The following is a 15,085-nucleotide window of genomic DNA, read 5'->3' on the forward strand; positions in this document are numbered from 1 at the left end:
TCAAATACCAAGCCAGTCCATGCTGCCCATCTATGGTTCAGGTCCTTCCCTGTAGGCATGGCATTCAGATCTCTCTATTCCTCACTGTTTTCCAAGTTCAAAAGGGAAAAAAATGTTGTTTTTCTTTGTAAGGCGAATCATAGATGCTAAGAGGAAAGCAGATGCATCCATGTAACTCTCACGCAAAAATGAGGGATGTGCTTGGTGCTTCTAGAGGTATTAGAATCTGAAGGGAAGAACTAACACAAAAGACCCTCTAAAGCTCTGCCTCACCACTCTAGGGCTTTAAAAAAATACCTTTTCTCTTCTGAAAAATTGAGCACATATAATTTATAGTTTTTTAAAAAATGGTTGGTTTTCCTTCACAATAAAAAATACTTATTAACCAAGACTTCTGAGGATTCTGTTTATAAGAGATAACTGATTCATCTCCCTTATCTCCCCTTTTAATCAGATGTAGTTGCAGGGATAAATACAAACAATCTGAATTTTTATGATTTTCCAAAAATGATACTTAACCATATAAGAAAATCAGACATTTCTGTCTTCTGGGACAAGAGGTAAAGTATTACAGAGGCTGCACTGCACAGTGGAAAGAACATGACGTCAGTACTGTCTTAACAAGTCTCTCCCCATCCCTGTCTCAGTCTCCCCACAGAGCAAACAAGTACTCACAGAGATAATATACACTTTGCAGAATTCTTGTACATTGCAGGTGTTTGGTGAGTAGTAACAATTGCTAATATCAGCTCATTCATCTAAGCAAATGCCCAAGCATCTTTCATTGTGAACACGTCTGCCAGTCAAAAGGACAGAGTGTCGTAGGAAGCACATCGAGTGTAGCAGAAATTATTGTGTACCAGTAAGATCCAGAAAACAAGGTACCAACCCCAGCTTCATCACCAGTTTAGCAGTATAAGTCTTTATAAGACATTTAACATCTCTGGGCCTCAGATTTCTTATCTGAAACATGAGAGATTTGAACTACATAATAACTTCGGTCGCTTCCAAATATGGGGGCCTCTGCCACTGACTGATTACCCTCCGAGCAAAGAGAAGCTGTAAAAGTCTGTCCCCGTCTGGAGACAGCATATCCCTACCTAATCAGATGTTGATGTTTCTCTGCACTCACCTCCACCTACAGTCCCAGCCCCACCTCTCACCTTCAGTCCCTGCTCCAGCCACCAACAGATTTAGGCTCCTAAGACCACATGTACACTATCCAACGATCCACGTTCACCCTCAGATCTACAATCATTATCTGGAGCCCAGTTTTCTACTCTGCCAAAGTATAAGAGTTATATTCACCTCACTGCGGTTTTTGTTTTTGTTTTTTTGAGGATTAGGTGAGATACTATACATGAAAATGATTTGTAGGCTGTACGGAATTGTATAAGGTTACCATAGCAACTATGATGACTGTTGGCTTAACACCTCGCAAACACTCTATAGAAAGTGCACCAAGAAGTTGGGTTCTGAGTCAGGTCAATTGTCAGTCATCCACCTGGGCTGCTGTCCTTTTGGGGTTTTGTGTGCAAGAATCCAACAGAATGACATTGAATTTTGCTGCAATCAGATACTGACTTTGGTCAAAATAAGGAGGTTTGTTTAAACTTTACCTACAAGCAAGCGGTAATGGCCCGGAAAAGTTTTCACACAATTAGCAACCCCGTGGGGCCGGGGTTTTTTCTTTCCAAGAGACAATTGTGGAATTTTAGGAAAGCTGCCTAATTATTCACTGTAACAAATCAATCAAGCACTGGCAAGAACTGCAGATCTGTCCCTACAGAGCCCCACGCTTAAGCTTTGTCAGGCTTACTGCCACGGAACACCAGGCTCCCGCGGCCACAGTGGGGCCGAAAGAAACGTGAAGTCTGAGAAGCAGCTGAGCGCGCCACTGGTTTCCCCAGACGAGCCGGGAAATGCCCCGTTTCCAGGGCTGCTCAAGGCTGTAGGATCTCTTCCAGCATTTTCTCCTCCAGACCAACGCCTAAAAGCTATTTGTTCATAAAAGCTTTTCAGCAGCCACCTCAGAACACAGTCCCAAGTGCTGGATTTTCTTAGCGCTCAGCGATGTGGGAGCTTTCCTCAGCATGTGTCTCTCTCTGATTCGTCCCATCCGCATGTGCAGGTCACATGCCCTTGCACAGTCCTGATGCCATAAACAGAAGAGTAAACAAGTGCTCTCAGAGTATAATTTGAGATGTGTCACAATCTCCTCTGCCCAAGTACCTTCTCCGCCCCGTGCCAGTGTCTAGAATTTCAGCATTAAACTCGCTGCTGCTGATCTTCTCATCCCCACCCCCCCACCACCACCACCACCTCTCCCACTGGCTACACACAGGAATCATATCCACCTTCCAGGCCTAGCTCAGTGCCGCTCTTCTGTGAAGCCTCCATGATCCCCCACTTGGAAGTGATCTCTCATTCCTCTGAACACTTCATCTGTGTCCCTTTGGTAACATATTTTACTTTATGTTTAAACACATGCGCTATTCTCCACCAGGCGGAATCCTAGGAGTCAATGCCTCAGTAAGCTCTTACTTTCCTAGCACAGTTCCATCCCCAGAGCTGGTCCTTAATAAAGAACCAATATCTGATCAATGGTGCCATATGGGTGAGTGGCTGGTAAGCCGCCGTATCCCGTGGGCTGAGGTTCTGCTATTCACTAGCTCTGTACCCCTCAGAAGTGACTTAGTTTTTTTCTATAAAACAAGGCCAGTGGAGAGTTGTAAAATGCCAGAGCGCTCCCAGCCATCGTTACTCATCCACACGATGATATCCCAGCTCCCACTGGTTCAGCAAAGGCCCAGCATTAGACGCATTCATTTTTAAAAATGGTTTAATAATGTATACGCTGTTTTTGTAAAAGAACAACACCAAAAAGGTAAAGAAAATAGTAAGATGAGGCCAAAGAAAAAGTAACACACAGAAATAAATTCTGTACAGTCCTACTGAGTTTCAAAGGTGGGGCATAAATTCAGCTTTGAGCTTCCTGGCAACAAAAGCTAAAAGGTATTAAACTAAAAGTATGATGTTCGTTGCTCAAGAAAGTTGCATTTTGTCTGATATTAAGGTCTAAGATAAATTGATAAGTAGAGTTTATCTGCTGAACAAGCCAAAAATGCATACACCAGGGAGTCTAGTAGAACCGTTTTTCTGCTGCATCTTTTCATAGAAGAGTGCCCCAGTTATCTATTGCTGTGTAGCAACCCCAACATATGGGCTTAAAACCATAGCAATCATTTACTATTATCTCACTGAGGGGCGACTGGCTTCAGCTAAGCAGTTCTCACTCAAGGTCTCTTAAAAAGCTGGAGTCGGATGGGGCTGGGGCTGGGATTATCTGGAGCTTACGGTGGGGCTGGAACAGCTGGTGCTCTTCAGACATCTGCAGGTGCTCTCTCCACAAGGCTCTTCAACACGGAGCTTTGAGCAGCCGTGGAAGCTCAGGCTGAGAGCAAGGAGGCCCGGCAGGCTGGATCACCCCTCATGAGCGAGCCTCAGCTGACACGGCCTCACTTCTTCCTCATTCTATTGGCCAGAAACAAATCACTGAGGCCAACCACATTCAAGGGAAGGGGAATTAATCTCCATAGTATTTTGATGGAGGAGAGTCCAAGTATATGAAAATGTGCTTTAGAACCACTCTCAATGACAAAATAGGAATTTGTAATGCAATAAAGGCTATTCTTTTGAAAGCCAAAGAAGAGATACTCTGATTTGATCCAGAGATAAAATCTAGACTATCTAGAAGTTGTGCTGCCCAATGTAGTAGCCACTGACATAAGTGGCTATTTAAATTAATTAACCCTAGCTGGTTTGTCTGAGTGGATAGAACACTGGACTGCAGACTAAAGGGTCCCAGGTTCAATACCAGTCAAGGGCACAGGCCTGGGTTGTGGGCTCGATCCCCAGTAGGGTGCATGCAAGAGGCAGCCAATCAATGATTCTCTCTCATTGATGTTTCTATCTCTCCCTCTTTCTTCCTCTCTGATATCAATAAAAACATATTTAAAAAAAAAAAAAGACAGTTTCTAAAAGCTGTTTCCTGAAAACAATTGGGAGAAAGATAAAACCAAAACTACAAAAAGTTCATTCAACCAACATTTACTGAGGACACATGGATGCTATGCTTTGTACCTGAAAACATTTTCAAAATAGATTTTACTTATTTCCAATGCCTCAGAAATAAACCAAAAAAAATGTCCATAATGCACCCAAGAAATACCTACTTTTAAGTAGCATAATTTTCTAGTGAAACCACCAGACAGAATGGTTGGAAAATGTACCCCTAAGTGGCTGAGTTAGCTGCTATCTAATGTTATTAGATATAACCCAATTGAATTGAAAATACTGTCTGCCAACAATGATGACTTGGGATTTAGAAAAGCTGAATTCAAGCCACTCTCTTTTCCAGTAAGATAGGCCAATTCTGGTTAGCGACAATAATTTAAATCACCAGCATGGAGAATAGTTGCTTTTATACTTTTGACAATAGGGGTGCACATAGCTAGATCATGAATAAATTGTTTCAAATCATTAAGAAACAAATTAAAAACAAGGGTTGGAGGGAGCAGAGGCAGAACACAGTCTCATTTTTTAAAGACTGAAATTATTATCTGATCTGTTAGGAGACCATTCCCTTGAATGGCTGCTGTGGTCTAAAACTCGGGTTGAACATAAGCATAGTTACCAGATCTTGTATCCCAACTGTGCTGAGTGCCTTCCCCATCCTCTCCCCACCCTTCTCCCCACTGCTCCGTGCCTCAGGAGGCTGACCTGCATGGGCTGCATGAACAGGCTCCCTTGCCCTCTGGCTTCTGGAGGACTTGTGCCAATGGGGGGTGCAAGCAGTAGATTAGAGGATGGGAGGATAGAGAGGTTAGACTCAGCATCTCACCCCCCAACACCCTCACCCCCCCAAGCTCACTTCCTGCCAGATCACTAAGGGCTGGGTGCATTCCCTAAGCAATGGCTCATTTTCAGTCAGCCATCTCCAGGTAGCTGCACCCTTCAAATTCCAGTAAGCCCTCACTTCCTGTGATTGTCCAGGCCTGTGAGTGGCTATGGCTCCCAAGGTACTATACCGATGACCTTTTTGGTTTTCCTCAACCTCTACCTTTGTAATAGTTCCTTTTCTTAACCTTTCTTCAGTTATTCAGTTTGTGAAGGCTGTTTGCTGACAAGCCCTGACTTATAAACTAGTTCATTACTAGTTTTTATGCACAAAGACAAAAGCACAATCAATTACATTTATAAGCAATCTGAAAGCTATTCCCGACAGAATTTTTCATCATAATAGTGTAACATAGTTAATGATGGAATATTATACCTGTTCTTCATAGAAAATATGAGAGAAAAAATCCAGAACTATGATTTATGAGATAAAACCAGCACAACTCTTAAGTGAAAATTCCATCAAAATGATGGCTCTATGATTTGATAGAGTAATATTGTCCTTTAGAAAAGGAGGGAGAAGGAAAGCTTCAACCAGATAAAGTTAATAAGAGGAAACAAGTTAGCACCCAGAGCAGAACTTGAGTGCTCTTGGTGGTGTGAAGTCTTCAGAAGGCACTTTGTAATTGACTACACCACATGCGGAAGTAAAACCAGAATCTAATCAGTGAAGAGGATCACTCTCCCAAAGACTGGTGCCCTGGTTCTTAAATGACACCCCATGCAGCGGCCCTACCCACCATCACCGTGGTGCAATGAATGAACAAAACCCCCAAAGTCAAGCAGGCTGGTATTCAAATCTTTCCAAGTCAAAATATTTTATAAAGTGGGAAAAATAATATCTCCAATAAAGGTAACTGTGAGGATGAAATAACAAAATACATATAAAATACCTAGCACCAGGTCTAATACGTAGCATTAAAGTTATTCAATCAATGAAAATTCAAAAATAAAATCAACAAACAGCAATCAAAGACTTATCCCCCAAGATCAGCCTGAAAATCAGCAAGTAAATCAGGAAAAAAGGGTGGGAAGGAATAAGCTGGTAAAGTGGCCCCACTCTGGTTTCCTGTGAGTCATGTACATTTTAGGGACCTTCATAAGGAATGAATTCTCGAAGGGATTGTAAGGAAATGTTCTCATTCCCTGCCCTGGAAGAGCTTCAACTTTTTCTCTCCTTCTACCATTTTACTTTTTAAGTGTAATTAACACTTTCCCTGTGCACCACAGTGATCGTTTCTTGCTAGCACAAACTATTTTGGACCAACAGAGTCAAATTGGTACTAGTACCTAGACTGATGCAGGCAACTCATTGGTGGCTATGGTGTCCTTCCAGGTAGCCAGCAGTTCCTCTGGCACTTTGTTCCAAAATATCATGAACGCAGTGACTTCTGGGTCCTCTGCTTGGTTGATTTTTTTGTTGTTGTTGTTGTTGTTGTTTTGTGTTTTGTTTGTTTGTTTTATTGTTTGAGGTATTACAAATAGTAGTGCCTCTCTCTCTCTCTCTCTCTCTCTCTCTCTTTCTCTCTCTCTCTCTCCCTCCCTCCCTCCCTCCCTTCCTCCCTCCCTCTTTCTCTTTCTTCCAATCTGAGTGATGAAACATTGCCTTTTCATGGGTTGGCCACATCCAGAGCTCAGAAGCAAAATCATCCTTTTCTCTTGGATTATGTCACAGACATGTTACTGACTCTACTTCTGGATGGAATTCATATTTGAAGAGCAATTTATAAGACAAGCAGGATGCTAAGGAAGTGGGATGGAGGATAGAGTGTTATTGACAAGTGAGAGAGGAAGAATATGCCAAAGACTGAGACACTGCATAATGTGTTGAGAAAACCAATGAAAGCACATACAAAGTAATACCAATTCAGAAATTCTTTACTATCCCTGGTATTGGTTTACAGATTCCTAACTCTGCAGTCATGGACCCAGTTTCCCCAGTTTTTCTGATCTTGAAGTTGCTGTTCCATAATTCTCAAGGCCGAGATCCCATGGACTCTTCAATAAAATGTTTCCCAGTGAACAAAGCAAAATCAAGTAGAAAGAGGTGAACATATGGTGAGCATCTGCCATGTGCCAGGAATTGCAAGGCGTGTAATCTGTGCAGTTACCCGATAGTAATCTCATCAAATAAACAATGCAATCTCTACTTCACAGGTATAGAAACAAAGATTCTGAGAAGGTAGAAGTGGAGCCCCAAAGTTAAGTTGCCTAACTACAACTGTATCATTCTATTCTGCTTTATAAGTCCATTAACACTTCATCTGTTATTCAGCATCTGCATACAGCTATGAGACCCTATAGCACATTATTCTCACTTTATTATCAGAACTTCACCTTATATACAAATCCATCAGGTGAGAATGGAACATCCAGTAAGCACTCCCATTTAAAAGGCAGAGGAACAGGGAGCTACACAGCAGTCACTGGCCCACAGCAATTCTGAAATCCAGCCAGGCAAACGTGTCAGGGCCTCCTCTTCCTGGTATTGGAAATCGTTCCTGAATTGAGCTTGGGAGCAACTGGCTTTGCCCTGTGAGATGGTTTTCCTTTTCAATAAGAAACAACCCATACTGGCAGCCAAGTAATTTTCTAAGCTTGTTTCTTGACTCTTTAATTTTTGAACTGCTGTGTACCATTTAGTCTAAACTGGTCCGATTTCCTTTTAAACTTTGTGGGCGTTCCACGTACCATACCATATTACAGTCCATTTAATTATAAAAATCTTTATCATCATTTTTTTTTTAGACAGATCTCTACTTTGGTCAGCATGTAAAAGTGCTCTGGGAAAATGCCCTTAAAGCTCATAGAAACAATTTTTGTCTAGCTGAGAGTGTTCATTAGTCCATGTTAAATTTTTCTGTAGTTTTAACAAAGTCTTAGATCCACACTCTTGATTTTATCGGAGGCCATTTGTACTTTGAGAAATGTTTGCCAGTTGGAGAGAATGGAAATGTGAAATGGCTTTATTTCCCAACCCAGCATATCCTGGGCCCTCCATATTTACTTTAAATTCTGCTGGCAAACAGATCAGTTCTTTCTTTAGTTCATCTCTCTCTTCTCATACCCTATTATAGATAACGTTTAAAAAGTCAATTAATCCCTTCAGCATTCTAAATGTGAATCTTACTCTAAATTCACAAAGTCAACAAGTGCCTTTTCTATCTTCCAAGTTACAGGAAGTGGCAGTGTTGCCAGTTGTTCCACTGCTGCATGGCATGGGTTGCCTTTAACAGCCTCCAATAACAGTTTCCGCTCAGTTCTCCCAGGCTCCGCTAATATGCTACATGTTGCCCCTGTAACCTCTGCCAGCCCCTCAATCCCAAAGCCAATGCCACACACACAGTTTAGGTTTCTGTTACAGCAACGTACCACTTCCGGGTATCGATTTTTACATCAGTTTTCCATTTCCGTGTAGCAAACCACCCCAAAACTTGCTGCTATAACAATTTATTACTTTTCACACTCCATGTATTTGCTGGATTACTTTTCTACTGTTCATGCCTTGGGTCACTCATGAAGCTGCATTCAGTCAGGGTGCCCTGTGGGACTGGACTAAACTGGCCTCTCCAGCTACATGGTAATTCATTCTGGGCTTCTCCATAGCATTGTGGTCTCAGGGTTCCAGAAGGATAAGTCTCAGTGTGCAAGTGCTTATCAAACCTTTACTTCCATTACATTTGTTTATGTCCCATTTGCCGGCGACCAATTCCAGCATGTCATAATTTCAAGAGTTTCATCAAAAGGTTGATGAGACTTGGGACTCAACAGGGTTGAGTCACACATGTAGTCACCTGTTGGGAATGGCTAAAGGCATTTCCCCAAACCTGAATAGGAAACCGATTGTGGCTGCCAGACAGCTAAAAGGCATCTTAATCTACACGGTATTGCCTCCTACTGGCCAAACACCTGAACAGCCACAGGCTAATTCCCCCATTCTGACAATGGACTCTGTACCAAACCCTGACCTTTTGAAGTGTATATCTCTGCCTCGCCTGAGGACAAGTTGTGTTAATAAAAAGCATGGGGTCCTGGGGACGGAGAGAACCCAGGCCTTAGACTTAAGATCTTGGATCTTAGCTTCTTTAGCTGAGCTCCTCTGACCCCCAGTGCCTTTCAAAATTACCTTTCATCTCTGAACTCTATTAGTCCCTGGATTCCTATGTCATCTATGCACAGCCCCTTCTCCAGATTCCTGAACCCTTCTTGATGCTGGGACAAGAACCCCGGCACCATTGCCAAAGCAAGTTGCACAGCTGAGCCCAGTATCAATGTGGTAGAGGAATATATCAGGGTATGGGTCTTGGTAGGTGTGATTCACTGGGGTTGTGACTATAGCAGCGATGGCGAACCTATGACATGCGTGTCAGAGGTGACACGTGAACTCATTTTTTTGGTTGATTTTTCTTTGTTAAATGGCATTTAAATATATAAAATAAATATCAAAAAGATAAGTCTTTTTTTTACTATGGTTGCAAAGATCAAAAAATTTCTATATGTGACACGGCACCAGAGTTAAGTTAGGGTTTTTCAAAATGCTGACATGCCGAGCTCAAAAGGTTCTCCATCATTGGACTATAGCAATCTACAACAGAAGTAAAATGCAAATGTGCTTTTCTCTGTATCCCCATCTAAGCATATAACCTGGTATCTTGTTCACTGAGGTATATTTGGTATATATTTGCTTAATTGAAGAATTTTGAAAATGCAGGAGTCAGAAAGGCTTAGACTATGACAGCCTTAGAGATCCAAAATACTATAAAACAAAACTAACCATTAAAAAACTCCCACCATCCTCTTATAAATCAAATATCTTTTCTGGCCAAAAGTGGTCTTTAGGGTATCATGAATTCCAAATAATTCACTCTAACTCATTAACTTTGTTTCCTAGATAATAAATTCTGTATGAATTTGAAATTTTTCAGATCCTACAAAAGTGTTTGAACATCTGAATAATCATATAATGTATATTCCTCAGTATTTGCACAAGAAAAAAAAGGAATTGAACAGAATTACTGGCATTCAGACCCTGTATTTGAAGTTTGCTAATATTAGATGTGAGACTGATTTGTCTTTCTCATCTGAGGACATAGGCACATTTCATTTTTCACTGAAATAAAGAGAATCAAGAATGTCTTTTAATGGCCTCAAAGGTTCTCTTCCCATCAACCATTTTGTCTGGAAGAGGTCTGATTTTTATCAACAGGAGTGGGAAATAATGAACACATTTTGAAACTGTCTCTTGGCTAATGTAATGTCTTGCCTTCAAGGACCGATAGACCATAAAACTGCTAAAGGACACGTTTTTCCCTTGCTACCAGTTGTGATTCTATGAATCCAGGTATGTTTGCACTATCTTTCCCTACAAAACAGAACAGCCCACCAAAGTGTGCTAAGGGATTCACTGAAAACTCAATTTGCATGTGGTGGTTTTCTGCTTTGTCTGTTTGCTTGCTTTGTTATATGATCAGCCCTCCGCCTGAGTTTCCAGTCCAGCACTGAAAATGATGTGCCTACTCCACGCTAGGGGGCAACAGGAGACCAGACAGGCCACTAAAGTACTCCAAGATTAGGGCCAAGGAGAATGAATAATCGTTATTCTCTAAATGGGATGCCTAATAAGTGTGCAGATTCTGTTGTGATGTTGATGACGATGAGAACTAGCATTTAATGATCTCTCATCGTGCCAAGTGTTACTCAAAGCACTTTACATGGATTAAATCATTTAATCTGACAACCCCATGATTTTCTCCACTTTATAGAAGAGACATAAAGCAACTGATTAGGGTTATATCACTTTAAATGGCAGAAGCAGGATTTGAACCCAACACCAGCTCTACTGCTTCAAATATATGGGTCTCATGCAAAATTCAAATTTCCTTTCCTGCATCTATGACCTTGGGACTGTGCCCTCAGCAGTAAGTCACTAACATTTACACACTGACAATGTTAACTGACCCATCTAACTTTTTCTGATGATTTGCACAAATTGTCAACAAAAAGACAATTGCAGAGACCTTAGGACAGTCACATAAGGTCAATGAATGGTTCTTTCTCTTTGCCATTCTGGACATCTACATTCTCCTGGAACGTGAATGGCATTGCCACCATCTCTGCAGGTATCTCCTGGACTCGGCCACCACCACTATGCCCCGCCCTAACACAGTCAATCAAAATGTGTTTCCTGTGTACCTTCTTTGTGCCAGGCCCTGTGGTAGACACAGAAGACAGACCTGAGTATCGAGAGCTTTCAGCCCCATGATCCTGACTCCCAGTTTGAGAACATGATTAATTTGGGGAAACACCAACCTGGAAGTATTAGAAGGGATGTTTCAGAAAGACTCACACTAATCCACCTTTGTGGTCCCTTCCGACCTCACCAACATCCTCTTGGTTTTTCTCTAAGGAGAGCATTTATTAGTCTGATTTCAGCACACGCTGAAATCCTGTATACAAACTGTAATCCTATGTAATAAAAGCCCAGCGACCAAACAGTGGAACACCAGAGACCAGAACACCATGGCCCCTCGCCCAGGCTGCCCCCCCTCCCCAGGGGGCGGTTAGGGGCACCCCTAGGCAACACGATAGGGTGCGAGTTTGATGGGGGAAAGTCGAAGAAATAGGGGCGCGCAGAAATTAAGGGCGTGCGGGGTTGGGGTGGTCGGCGGGAATAGGTGTGGCGTGTGCTGGGGAAGGAAGGGGAAGATCCGACTGGAAACGGCTCAGCACAGTACCTTTCTCACTGCGAACCAGGACGGCGCCAGCCGGGGACTCAATGGGTGGTCGTCTCATGAGTGCGCTTGGGACCCACATGTTCGTGGCAGGGGCTGTGCTCCCCAAACTTCACTGATTCCAAATAGTAAACAGCTGTCAACGCCAAAGAACAGAAAATCCTCGCCAACTAGAGGCCCAGGACGTTGCAAGGCCACTGAAGGACACGCCACTTCAGGAGGAGCTAGAAAAACCGGAAGTGTGCCCAGAGCCCTGTGGGATGGTGGAGGAGCCTAGGCGCCTAGAGGATTGTGGGATTGTGGAGGAGCCTGGGGGCCTAGAGGATTGTGGGATTGTGGAGGAGCCTGGGGGCCTAGAGGATTGTGGGATTGTGGAGGAGCCTAGGCGCCTAGAGGATTGTGGGATTGTGGAGGAGCCTGGGGGCCTAGAGGATTGTGGGATTGTGGAGGAGCCTGGGGGCCTAGAGGATTGTGGGATTGTGGAGGAGCCTGGGGGCCCACCGCTAGAACGTGAGCCTGTTATTGCGCATGTGCATGGCCAGCCCTCTAGTCCTCAGTCTGGCAGTACAGTGGGGCCTTGACTTAGGGTTTGTTCCGAGACCGAGCCTGTTAAGGAGCGCGTTAACTCAAATTACTCTGTCAACTCAATACAGCTGGTATCTTAAAAAACTCGTTAGTCGAAACACTCGTAAGTCAAGGCCCCACTGTATTTGGACGTGACTTCTGGTGGGAAATTATTTTGATTGAGGTTTGCTGTTCCCTTGCGCGAGGAAGATCAGGATTCAAGGTTTCGTTTGTTACTTGGTTTGAAGCGGAGGAAAATGGGATAGTGACGAAGAAGAAACTTTGGACATCGTGAAGGGCAGTTTGTCCAGACTGTTGAGAGCTCAGAATTAGAGTTTAATTGGGATCGAAACCCGGCTAATAGACCTGATGCCTGAAATCTGAGCGCTCTACTTTTAGGTTTTCCAGTTCAAGTGTTTGGAGACGGCCTGTTAAAACATCCCTGGTTGGAAAGTGTTTGTATAGAAGCCCATAAGTATTAAGTATTTTCTGTGTTTGCCGTGCTTAGCGCTCTGTAAGGAATATGGAATAATGTTAAACGCCTCATGTTCTCAAGAAGCTTGAATTTTAAAATGGAAAATAAAGAAGAAATATAAATATTAAAAATTAAAAAAGGAAGAAGCTTGAGTTTTAGAGGCGATCAGGCAGGCAGGCGAGCAGTTAGGAGCCAGCAGTCCAGGATTGTGAGAGGGATGTCCCAAAGGTCCTAGATTGAGAGAGGGTGCAGGCCCGGCTGAGGGACTCCCCCACCCCGTGCATGAATTTCATGCACTGGGCCTCTAGTTACTATATAATATCTGTTTACTCTTTAAAATAAAAAAAAATGAATTTAAATTAATCTTATTTTGTAAATTTCAAGGTATTCCCTGAGATAAATGAAGATACTCCAGGGTGTCGTCAAACCAGTGCTGGGAATCCTTATTCTGAGAAGTAGAGAAGCAAACCTTCAAGGAGCCAGAGGGGAGAAATATATCTAGACATACAGATAGAGAGATCACAGTAAAGAGAAATTTTATATGTACATTATTCATTTATATACACATACACAAATACACATAAAAGGTGGTGCGCCAAAATGTGGATATCGTTAAGTGAGTCATCTCTTGTAAACGTAGCATCAATGTCCCTCATTATTAAAGCCACTAAACCACAAAAAAGATGCTGAGAGCAACATTTCCAAAAGGGAGAAAAGGCCATTACTCTGCAGAGGTGGGCAAATGCACAGTCAGAGGAGAAGTTCCAAACTGAGTCGGATGAGTCTCTTGAGACTCCCCACATTAGTGCTAAGGACTGAGATAATTGGTGGGAATTTCCCAGGAGTTCTTTTTTTTTTCTTGATTTCACAGAGGAAGAGAGAGAGAGAAATATCAATGATGAGAGATAATCACTCATCAGCTGCCCCCTGCACGCCCGACACCGGGAATCGAGCCCGCAACCTGGGCGTGTGCTCGAACCAGGAATCGAACCATGACCTCCTGGTTTATAGGTTGATGCTCAACCACTGAGCCATGCCAGCCAGACTCCCAGAAGTTCTTGAGCTTTATCTTGGAGTGGCTTCCGTCCGGGCAAGGTCTCCGAGAGCCTCTCACTTAGATGTCACAGGCTAAGATCATCTGGGACTGTGGCTACTACAGCTCATTCAGCAGGTATGTAAACCTCTAGCTCCTCATATTGTTTTCCTTCATTCCTGGAAGACAGAGTGGTGTCTCTTTAAATACCAATTAATATAAATAGGCAATAGGTAATCATATATATATATATATATATCCTAATGCTTTAACAATAAAAATTTATTTGCATAAAAAGCAATAAATATTTTTAAATGTTGTAAATATATAATATGATAAATATTTTGCTGGAGATACTAAAAAAGTGAGAAGGGAGAGACAATACATGAATTATAAGGTTGCAGGGAAGGCTTCCTATACAGAGTGGAGTGTTCCAAACTGAATCTGGAGGGAGGTGAGGAGCTGCTGCCGGCCACAGGTAGAAGCAGGACTGTAGAGAGAGCAGCATATGCAAAGGCACGGGAAAGAGCTCTCCTCTGCTGAGGACACATACGTTGTCTGATGTGCCAGGGACTTTGAAAAGCGCTGGTCTAAAGGTCAGAGTGACAGCCAGGAGCTGGGGAGGTGCCTAGAGGGAACCAGATATTGACAGTTCATGAGCTCCATTTGCAGCCAATAAGATGAGGCTGCAGAGAGAAGCAAGAGGCTTCCTCCTAGAGGGCTTTCTCTGCCAGTCTATAAATGTCGGGACTTTTTATCTTTCTTTTTTAAAAAAAATATACTTTTATTGCTTTCAGAGAGGAAGGGAGAGGGGGAGAGAGTTAGAAACATAAATGATGGGAGAATCATTGATCGGCTGCCTCCTGCATGCCCCCCACTGGGGATCAAGCCCGCAACCCAGGCCTGTGCCCTGACCAGGAGTCGAACCGTGATCTCCTGGTTCGTAGGTCTACACTCCACCACTGACCCACAATGGTCGGGCGGGTCTTTTTTTCTTGAAGGCAATAAGGAGCTACTAAAAAACTGGAAAAGTAAGATTCATATTCTATGAAAGTCACTGTAGCCACAAGAGGGGAATGTGTAGAGGCTGGAAGAGTAGAGGCCAGTCCAGAGAGCCATGGAGGTGAGGGGCTCCAAGGAGATTCCAGAAAGATGGGATGTGGGTGTAAAGAAAGTCTGTTAGGCAGCACAATTTATAATAGGTAAGGTCTGGAAACAGCCCAAGTGCCCACCAGTAGATGAGTGGATAAAAAGCTATGGTACATGTACACCATGGAATACTATGCAGCAGTAAAAAAGAAGAGTCTCTTACCCTTGGAGACA

The sequence above is a fragment of the Myotis myotis genome, unplaced genomic scaffold (genome assembly GCF_014108235.1).
Source record: "Myotis myotis isolate mMyoMyo1 unplaced genomic scaffold, mMyoMyo1.p scaffold_m19_p_18, whole genome shotgun sequence".
NCBI lineage: Eukaryota > Metazoa > Chordata > Mammalia > Chiroptera > Vespertilionidae > Myotis > Myotis myotis.